This window comes from Phocoena sinus, chromosome 2 (assembly GCF_008692025.1).
Source record: "Phocoena sinus isolate mPhoSin1 chromosome 2, mPhoSin1.pri, whole genome shotgun sequence".
Taxonomy (NCBI): domain Eukaryota; kingdom Metazoa; phylum Chordata; class Mammalia; order Artiodactyla; family Phocoenidae; genus Phocoena; species Phocoena sinus.
In genome coordinates, this window is record NC_045764.1 from 75400127 (window position 1) to 75409465 (window position 9339).

A 9339-nucleotide genomic window follows, 5' to 3' on the forward strand; every position below is an offset into this window, starting at 1 on the left:
AGCCAAAGCCACATTCCTCACTACGCCCTTCGTTATAGGCTGCACCCCTTCAGCTTTTCAGACCAGTCCTCCCACACCTCTGGCCACGGCTCCAGCAGTGGGTCTCTTCGCTGCTCCTGGCCTGCCAATACCTCCCTTCCTCAGGGGCTCCATTCTTCCTTGTATTCTAGTACCTGTACTCTTGTCCCTGGTTACCTGGACGGCTCACTCCTGCAAGTCATGACTCAAATGCCACCTTCCGAGGACAAGCTTCGCTGAACCCTCACTTCCAAGTTACGTCCCTCCACGTGGGCACACACATGCCCTGACCCTCTTTCCTGTGGTTTACTTACCTCCCTAACGCTTACCGTCACGTCTTTTACCTGTTTCATTTATTGCCTCTCTCCCCTCACCGCAAAGTTCGCTCCAGGAAGGAAGGAGAGTTTGTTTCGTTCACTGCTACCTCCCCGCTCCCTCGAACAGTATGTGACACGTAGAAGGTGCTTGGTAAATCATGTTTTACTTAATTCTGGCCATGGGGAGATCAAATAATGAGTTGAGCTTCCTGCCAAAAGAAAAGAGGAACTTGAGTAGATAGGTGGGACACCCACCCTTGGGGAGTCTTTTAAAATTGGAAGGGTGTGTGTGCGTGTGTGACGAAATCAGGAAGAAAACTGGCTAGAGGAGATAATAGAACCATTCTTTATACTGACAACAGCGTACGGGCAGCCGTGAGTCATGCAGTTGCTAAGCATCATAAAGGGCTTCCAGATATCAGGCAATATTCAGAGTACAGTCCTCCTGGAGGGAAATGAGGAAACATTCTTGCAACGTATGAACAGAATCAACACAATTATTAGAATGATGATACTAATGAAAAAACAGGCAACGTTAAACATGTACTCTGCACTCACAGTAAGTGCATCAGCGCACCACAGAGGTTGGGAGGTACTGGGGCATTTCCTGCATAAAGTCAGATAAGAAGCAATAATGACCTCTCCTCTGACCACGTCACTGGGGTAGTATCCCTAGTGTCAGGATTGCTGTCAGTTTCATAGCTGTGCTCACCCAGCTAGAGGCTCAGGCATGTGAGTTTTATTTGTCCTGATCACAAATATGAAGTTTCTGAGAAATGAACAAAGGGAGGACCTCTAAAAGTCAATGAGTGACAGTCTTCTTGGGACGGTACAGTCAGTCACAGCCGGGTGGGACCCCCACTCTTGTGAGTCATGAGGAAACCAGAGGGGTCCAGAACCTGAATGTGAGACAAGACCATTAGATATTCCCAAACCTCCCAATAGAAGAAGCTGCACTTCCTTCAATATACCTGTGCGAAGCACCTATGGCCGGCCAGGCCACTGTGGGGAATGTTCTTTGTGTTTCACGAGGTCTGATCTTGTATAGTAAGAGGGACGATCTAATTCTTGGAGAAGAGCCATTTCATTCTGCTCCTCTCACCACTTATTTCCAACCTTCTCTGAAGCCTCTTCCATCTCCTGTCCTTCCCTCCCTCAGTTGTATTTCTCTCCCACTTTCCAGTGACTACCACAGCACATGACACCTTTGAGTTAGAGGGTATTAGTAGGAAAAAAAAGGGAAACTGTTCTATTTATTCTGGATGTTGTTTATTCCTAGAAGCCTGAGCAAGTATTCTGTTCACTTCTTCTCTTACTGGATTAGGATTGAGTAAGAAAGATGAGGCAGGGCTTCCCTGGTGGCGCAGTGGTTGAGAGTCCGCCTGCCGACGCAGGGGACATGGGTTCGGGCCCCGGTCCGGGAAGATCCCACATGCCGCGGAACGGCTGGGCCTGTGAGCCATGGCTGCTGAGCCTGCGCGTCCGGAGCCTGTGCTCCGCAGCAGGAGAGGCCACAACAGTGAGAGGCCCGCGTACCGCAAAAAAAAAAAAAAAAAAAAAAAAAAGAAAGATGAGGCAAAGGCACAAAAGGGACAGGACATAATACAGAATCAGGAACGTGGCTAATACAAAATGTATGCCAGGACGTCTCACAACTTTAAGAGGGTTACAGTTTCAATTCTAAATTTTCTACCTGGAAAAACAACTATCAGTAACATGAGTCCTAGGGTCTATCCGATTCAAAACTAAAATGGTTTGAGAAACACATACCTGACCTGATACCAACAGGAGAAAAAAAGTTTCTTCTACAGATACAGTGTAAGGAACAATGCATCATTATCTTTAGAATGTTCAAAATGACAGTTTCACAAAACTACTTCTTAGAAGATCCCTCAAGGAAAACCATGGGCACCTGTCCCCAGGGCTATTTACTGACAGCAATTCTAGGGAAGTCCAGGTCTGGAAGATCAGCCCATCTGACATACTCAGTCACAAACTAGCAGCACACACATGGGCTTGGTGTAACTGGGACTGTTTTTTTGTTTTGTTTTGTTTTGTTTTGTTTTGCGGTCCGCGGGCCTCTCACTGTTGTGGCCTCTCCCGTTGCGGAGCACAGGCTCCGGACGCGCAGGCTCAGCGGCCACGGCTCACGGGCCCAGCCGCTCAGCGGCATGTGGGATCTTCCCGGACCGGGGCACGAACCCGTGTTCCCTGCGTCGGCAGGCGGACTCTCAACCACTGCGCCACCAGGGAAGCCCGCTGGTACTGTTTTGTGATTGTTACTGCTGTTGTTTAAGTTAATACTGTTAGCAGGGATGTGCATGTCTCAACTCTCCACCCACCTTTGTTTTTATTCCAGTCGTTTCATACTTTTGTTACATAACTGGCCTCTAAAGGCATTGTGTTGGAGACGGTCATTCATCTACTCACTCAGGTATTTGAGCACCTTACTGCCTGATACTGTTCTCTGCAAGCAAGCAAGCACAAATAACACCCTGCCTCAGAAAGCTTAAATCCTAGAGTAAAGGAATGGGCAATACACAATAAAGAAAAGTATATGGTATATCAGATGGGTATATCAAAGGGAGTGCTGGAGGGAGGAAGAGTCTAGGGAGTAGCCAGGAAAGGTCTCAGTGAGAAGGTCACATTTGAGTAATGACCTGCAAGAAGTGAAGAAGCTATGTGGATACCTAGGGGAACAGCAAGTGCAAAGGCCCTGGGGTAGGGAGGAAATAGTAGGATGAACAGCACACAAGGTAATGTGACCAGAGCAAAAAGTCAGGGTGAGTCAAGAAGCCCTCAAGGGAGGGAAAAAATGGTTAGTAGGCAGCCAGGGCGAGTAACATAGGGCTTGGTAAATCACAGTAGGTACTTCAGAAAAAGCCATTGGAGGGTTTTGAGTGGAAAAATGACATTACCTAACTTAAGTATGAGAAGGACTGCTTTGTATGCTGGACGCAGTAGGAGATCAGACCATTGCAATCATCCCCTGAATTCGAAAAATTGAATAACTGTCTATCCAAGAAGTTTCTCGTAAGTACAGTTTCTTGCAGACTTTATGGTGGTATCCCTGGCAAAGAGTCAACATGTTGCTAGCTCAGGACAAACCACGGGATTTAATAGTCAGCAGGGCTGAGAGCATGAACTTCAGAGCCCGACCAATATGGGTACCTAAGGAGACAGCCACTCCTCCCCTCACAGAGGTGAGCTGACAAAGCTCACAGAAAATCTGATTCAGCTCAAGACAGGGTGACTAATACCCCCCTGGAGTGGGGCTCCAACTGTTGGGTGGAAACTATTCAAGCAGCAGATGCAACAAAACTTTCATCAACTTCCTCCTAAGACAGGGTGCCCAGGGAACACTCAGCTCTGAGCAAAGGTTACTTCCTGGTGAGCCCAAACTGGAAGGTAAATGGAATCTAACGCTGGCTTCCTGAAGTCACAATAATCAGTTAAAATGTGATTAAAAGCGAGAGCTCTTGAAGGTAGGATAAGGGCCTGGAGAACAATAGCCCTTTCTTCTGGTCTGAAAGGGTTTCCATGTGTCCTAGCAGTTAAGACACCTGAGCAGGGAGAGCCCCTCCCCCGCTTGAGGTGGCCCAAGCCCCTGTGAGCACCTGTATGCAATGGACAAGCACCCCAGGCGTCCCGAGGCTGCACCTCGTAGGGGGGAACCTTGGGCAAGGCATGTCTCTGAGATGCAGTGTGTCATCTCCAAATGGAGAGTTTTATGAGGATTCCATGAGATTCTAACCGGGAGGAACGGCACAGATCAGAATGGGGATTCACTCAGTTTGTAGGTTCCCTTTGCCTCCCCCTGATCCAGGATGACCAAGGCGGGGTCCCAAGCAGGGCCCCCAGCACCTGACTGCTTTTCCGTCTGACCTGCCTTTCCCAAGTGCTGGCTACAGAAGTCTGAAGCTCTCCCGTCTGAGAGTAAGGCCCGAGAAACCCACCAGAGGCTTGATGGGTTTGCTCCTAAGGAAGACCAAGCAGGTCCTTGGCACGTTCCTGCTGCGACCCTGGCCTTCACCACCCCCATCACCACACATGATGTCCCCCAACCTGCCGCCCCACGCACTACCCTTGCCCAGCACACCTGCAACCAAGGAGAAAGCCCCGAGGAAGGGCAGGAAAGCGCCACACACAGAACGCCCCGGGGGCCTGCACACTTGGCCTAAGTATTTCTCTGAATTTCACTCTCTACCAAATACAGACAAAATGCAAGCTTGCCTAAGAGGGCTCCGGGTTTCGAAAAAGATAAAGGGAAGTTCCTCTGTGGGAGAGGAGAGTTTTCCTGGGTGTTTCACACGCAAGCAAAGTGCCCTCAAGTCTCGTCTAGGTGAGCGAAGAGCGAGGGCTCAGGCCACAAGCGCCTGGACACAGGATCCCCACCCTCTGTAGCCTCTGCCCTTTGGGGCTCTTGGCCTCTCTCCCAGCCGCCTCCCAAGGTTGTGGAAGCCACAGAAAGGCTGGGAATCCCACCGGCAGACACGAGGCACACACTGGGGCAGAGAGGGGAACTGAACTATTGGAAAGACAGAGCCCAAGAAATAAGATCCAGAAAGCCAAGTTGCCAACACCTGTGGAGCCGCCCGGGGGCCCAGACCTCTCCTTCACAGGTCTCCCTGGGTGGTCCCCGTTCGGCTTCTCGTCCTCAATTCACAGGCACAGTGAACCTACACTGCTTGAAACCACGGGAGTCCGGTCCTTCCACCCGAGGACGTCATGGTTCCCCCTCTCCCTTCTAGAGCTGTTTCTACCTAAAGCACCAGGCCACCCCAATCTGAGATCCTCTTCTCTGGCTGGTGCAAGATAAACACCCCTCCAACGTGACCCCAACCCCTGGTCCCACCTCCCAGCCCATGTCTTCTGGTCACACGTCATGACCTCAGAGACCAGAGCACAGCAAGACGGAGCCTCAGGGCTTTGGGGTCACCCCTGCTGGAGTTGGAGGTGTCCAGAGTCTCCTCCCACATGCTCTTGTATAAAATACGTCTCCCCTGTAAGGGAGCAGACTTTGCCACCCTAAAATATGTCTCTTTGGCATACTGTTTTAAGCTGGTCATTTTCTGAAAAACAGCAGATGTGGGAAGGGCTCTGAAAACCAAATAGGAGTTGCCCTTTTGCCGGAAACACAATTGTAAGGGAAGTCGCCATTTTTACAGGCGACTCCCTCTCTGTACCAGGAAGAAAAGGATGACCTAATCTCTAGAAACTTATCAGTGGAGAGGCACTGACTTCAATCCACATAGTAACCTCACCCTGGCTTACTGCGCTTTTCCTGGTCACCGCCCATAACTGAGTCTCCCCAGCTTTAACATCCTCTTGTGTCTTTAGCTGAAGATGGTATTTAAGGTGAGGGTTTCAGCCATTTTGGCGAGCTACTCAATTTTCCTGAGTCTCTCCCACATACACACGTTACTAAGCTTTTGTTTGATTTTTCTCCCATTAATCTCTCCGATGTCAATTTAATTCTTAGACCAGCCTGAAGCACCCTGGGGGTAAAGGAAAATGGCTTCCTCCCTGACACCGTTTTGTAGGCATCTCCTCACATTAGGTTGGTTTTTATCAGTTTCACCCCAAAATACTGCATTCACCCGGACCCCAAACTCAAGTTCTGACACATCTCACCTCAGCTCCACAGGCACTAGGTCCCCAGGTGACCCGACAAATCCAACCACTTCAACTCCATAGACACAATTTCAGAGTAGCAAGACAGCTTAGAAATCATCAAATATTTACAACGCTTGAATTCCTTCTGCCATCATTAATTGAGTGTGACCTCCTTGACGAGAAGCGTAACCCCCATAGCCCCAGGGGCAGCCAACCAACGAACCAACCTACCCCGCTGGACAGAATGAGTCCCCCTGACCTCCTAGGTCTTCCTCTGGACGACACATCCCTCAGTCCCCTCCTCCATCGTGAAACAGCCTCTCGAGGGTCAAAACACTGACCTGCCTCCTTCTCTTCTTTCTTCTCTCCTCCTGGCTACACATCCTCAATTCCGTTCACGCCTGCCCAGACGCCTCACTTCTCAATCTCATCATTAGCGTCCTCGCTCTTCTTTAAATATACCCTGGGCCCAGCGTGCTTCTCACACCTTAATGTACGTGAAAATCACCTGGGCTCTCCCTGGCATTCCTGCTTGGGTTCCATAGGTCTGGGTGGGGCCCAGGAGTCTAAATTACTAAAAAGCTCCAGGTGGTGCTGTTGTTGCTGGTCACCACTTTGAGTATGAAGGCTTCCACCTGGGATGGCATTTCTACTGGGGATCACCTGGCGCTTGTTAGAGACATGACTCCTGGGTCCCACCCAGGATCAGAATCTGCATTTTAACAAGATCCACAGGTGTATAGCATGCCTTTCAAGTTTTGAAAAAATAGAAGCTGGCAACCATGGCTGCATATTAGAATCATCTGAGAAACTGGAAAACAATCCCATGGCCCAGCAGCCCCGCAGACCAATTACATCAAGAGGGTGGGATCCAGGCATCAGCGGTTTTAAACCTCCCTGGGTGGTTGTAATGTGCAGTGAGGGTTGATAACTCTGCCATCAAGTGTCTTAAAGCACAGGCCCTACCTTTGAGACCACTGACAGGGAAAGGCAGGATATACTCTGCCACCTTGAACTTCTCAGGTCACAGCCGGAGGTTCCATTTGCTCAGGGCAACTCTCCACAGTGAAACAGAGCAGGACCCCTATGGTCCTCCCCACCGCCATGTCCTCTGCCTGTCTTTTGTCTATACAAAAACTTTAGTGAAAAAATAAATTTAAGGGCTTCCCTGGTGGCGCAGTGGTTGAGAGTCCGCCTGCCGATGCAAGGGACGCGGGTTCGTGCCCCGGTCCGGGAGGATCCCACATGCCACGGAGCGGCTGGGTCCGTGAGCCATGGCCGCTGAGCCTGCACATCCGGAGCCTGTGCTTCGCAACGGGAAAGGCCACAACAGTGAGAGGCCCGCGAACCGCAAAACATAAATAAATAAATAAATTTAATCAGAGAAGTGAGAAAATGCAGAAGCAAAGGAAAACAGTCAAACAAGACCAAATAATAATAGTTTCATCATTAAGAAAAGTCAAGCGCCTTTAGTTCTGCTTCAAGTGCTACAGATAATATTCTGAGCCATATACTTTGAGCTGTTTTGTAGATACTGAATCCCACACCAGGTGGAAGAAGTTAACTACATGATAGCCAAACTGTAGCCATGACTTAAGCTGCCACAATTCCAAGAACTGGCTTCAAGGAAATGGGAACAAACTGACCCTGGAACTAAAGAGTAGCTGTACTTAAAACAATCAAGATGATGCTGGTCAGACCACTGCATGACTAATTTCAAGACGACTGTCAGAGCTGACTGTGCTGTTTCTGCATGGACCCCCTCCCTCCACCTATACACCCCTGAGACTCCCCTTTAAAAGCCCTTGCCCAATGGTTGTCAGGGGGCAGTTGGCCTTTGGACATGAGTCTGCCTTCCCCCCCATTTGCTGGCCTCTGAAATAAAGCGAACTTTTCTTTCCATCAACCTTGCCTCTCGGGTATTGGCTTCTGAGCGGCGAGCAGCCGGACCCCACTTTCGGTAACAACAATGCCGATGCCTTTTGAGGCAGTACAGAGCAGCGGTTACGAGCACTATTCTGGAGTCAGGTAGAGCTGGCTTCGAATCCAGAGTCCAACATTAATCAGCTGCGTGATCTCAGAAAATGTACCTAATTTCTCTGTGCCTCGTTCCCCCGTGGGTAAAATGGAGCCAAGACAGTACCTACCAAGTGAAGTCATTGAGAGGGTTGAAGTAAATGCAAAGCAGGCACACTTCTTAGCACGGTGCCAGCTCCACCAAGTGACCGATCATGGTTAATTGCAGTTATTAACATTGAAGCTAAAACTCCTGATACTTTGCATGTGCAGCTGCTATGCCACATTGATTCAACGTATCTGTTGAGGTTTCCCTTCACAAGCAACTCCAGTTTAACCAATTCTGGCTAAGCTAGGCAGAAAAGAAGTGTCTCAGGAGACGTGCCCAAAACTAAGCACAGGAATGGAACCAGCCCCAGGGATCTCAGCGGGAAACTTTCAGGCGGTGTCCTGGAAAGGATTCAGTCCCAATAGCTTCCATGAGCCACTCGGCTCAGGGTTCAGATTTACAAGCCAGAGTCTGATCTGGTTCAGCCAAGGTCACTTGCCCGCTGCGTGGCAGGTCAGGGGCCCTGTAACTTATGCTCCCAACAGGACCATCAGAAGGAAGCTAATTCTCCAGAGAAATCAGAGACTGTCACCTAAAGAAGGTAGAGGTTGGCCAGAAAAAAGGAGACATCCACTTCAGCCCCTTTAATTCTTGGACCCAAAGGCAGGACCATGCGTTTATTCTTATTACTTTTTCAGATGGAAGTTTTTATTTCTTCTTTGAGTGTTTTTTTAATGACAGCTTTATTGAGATCTACTCTACCACTCTTTTATTTTATTTTATTTTATTTTATTTTAACCTTTTTATTGGAGTATAATTGCTTTACAGTGGTGTGTTAGTTTCTGCTTTATAACAAAGTGAATCAGTTATACATATACATATATCCCCATATCTCTTTCCTCTTGTGTCTCCCTCCCTCCCACCCTCCCTATCCCACCCCTCTAGGTGGTCACAAAGCACCGAGCTGATCTCCCTGTGCTATGCGGCTGCTTCCCACTAGCTATCTACCTTACGTTTGGTAGTGTGTATATGTCCATATATACACTACCACTCTCTCACTTTGTCCCAGCTTACTCCACTCTTTTAAAGTGTACAATTCAGTACGTTTTTAAATATATTTACCGAGTATCACCAGCATCAAATTCCAGAACAGCTCACCACCCCAAAAAGAAACCCCATTCCCATTGGCCATCACACCTCATTCCTTCTCCCCACACCCAAGCCCCTGACAACCACCAATCTACTTTCTAGCTCTACAAACTTGCCTACTCTGGCCATTTCATATAAGTGGAATCATATTATTTGTCCTTTTGTGTGTCAAAA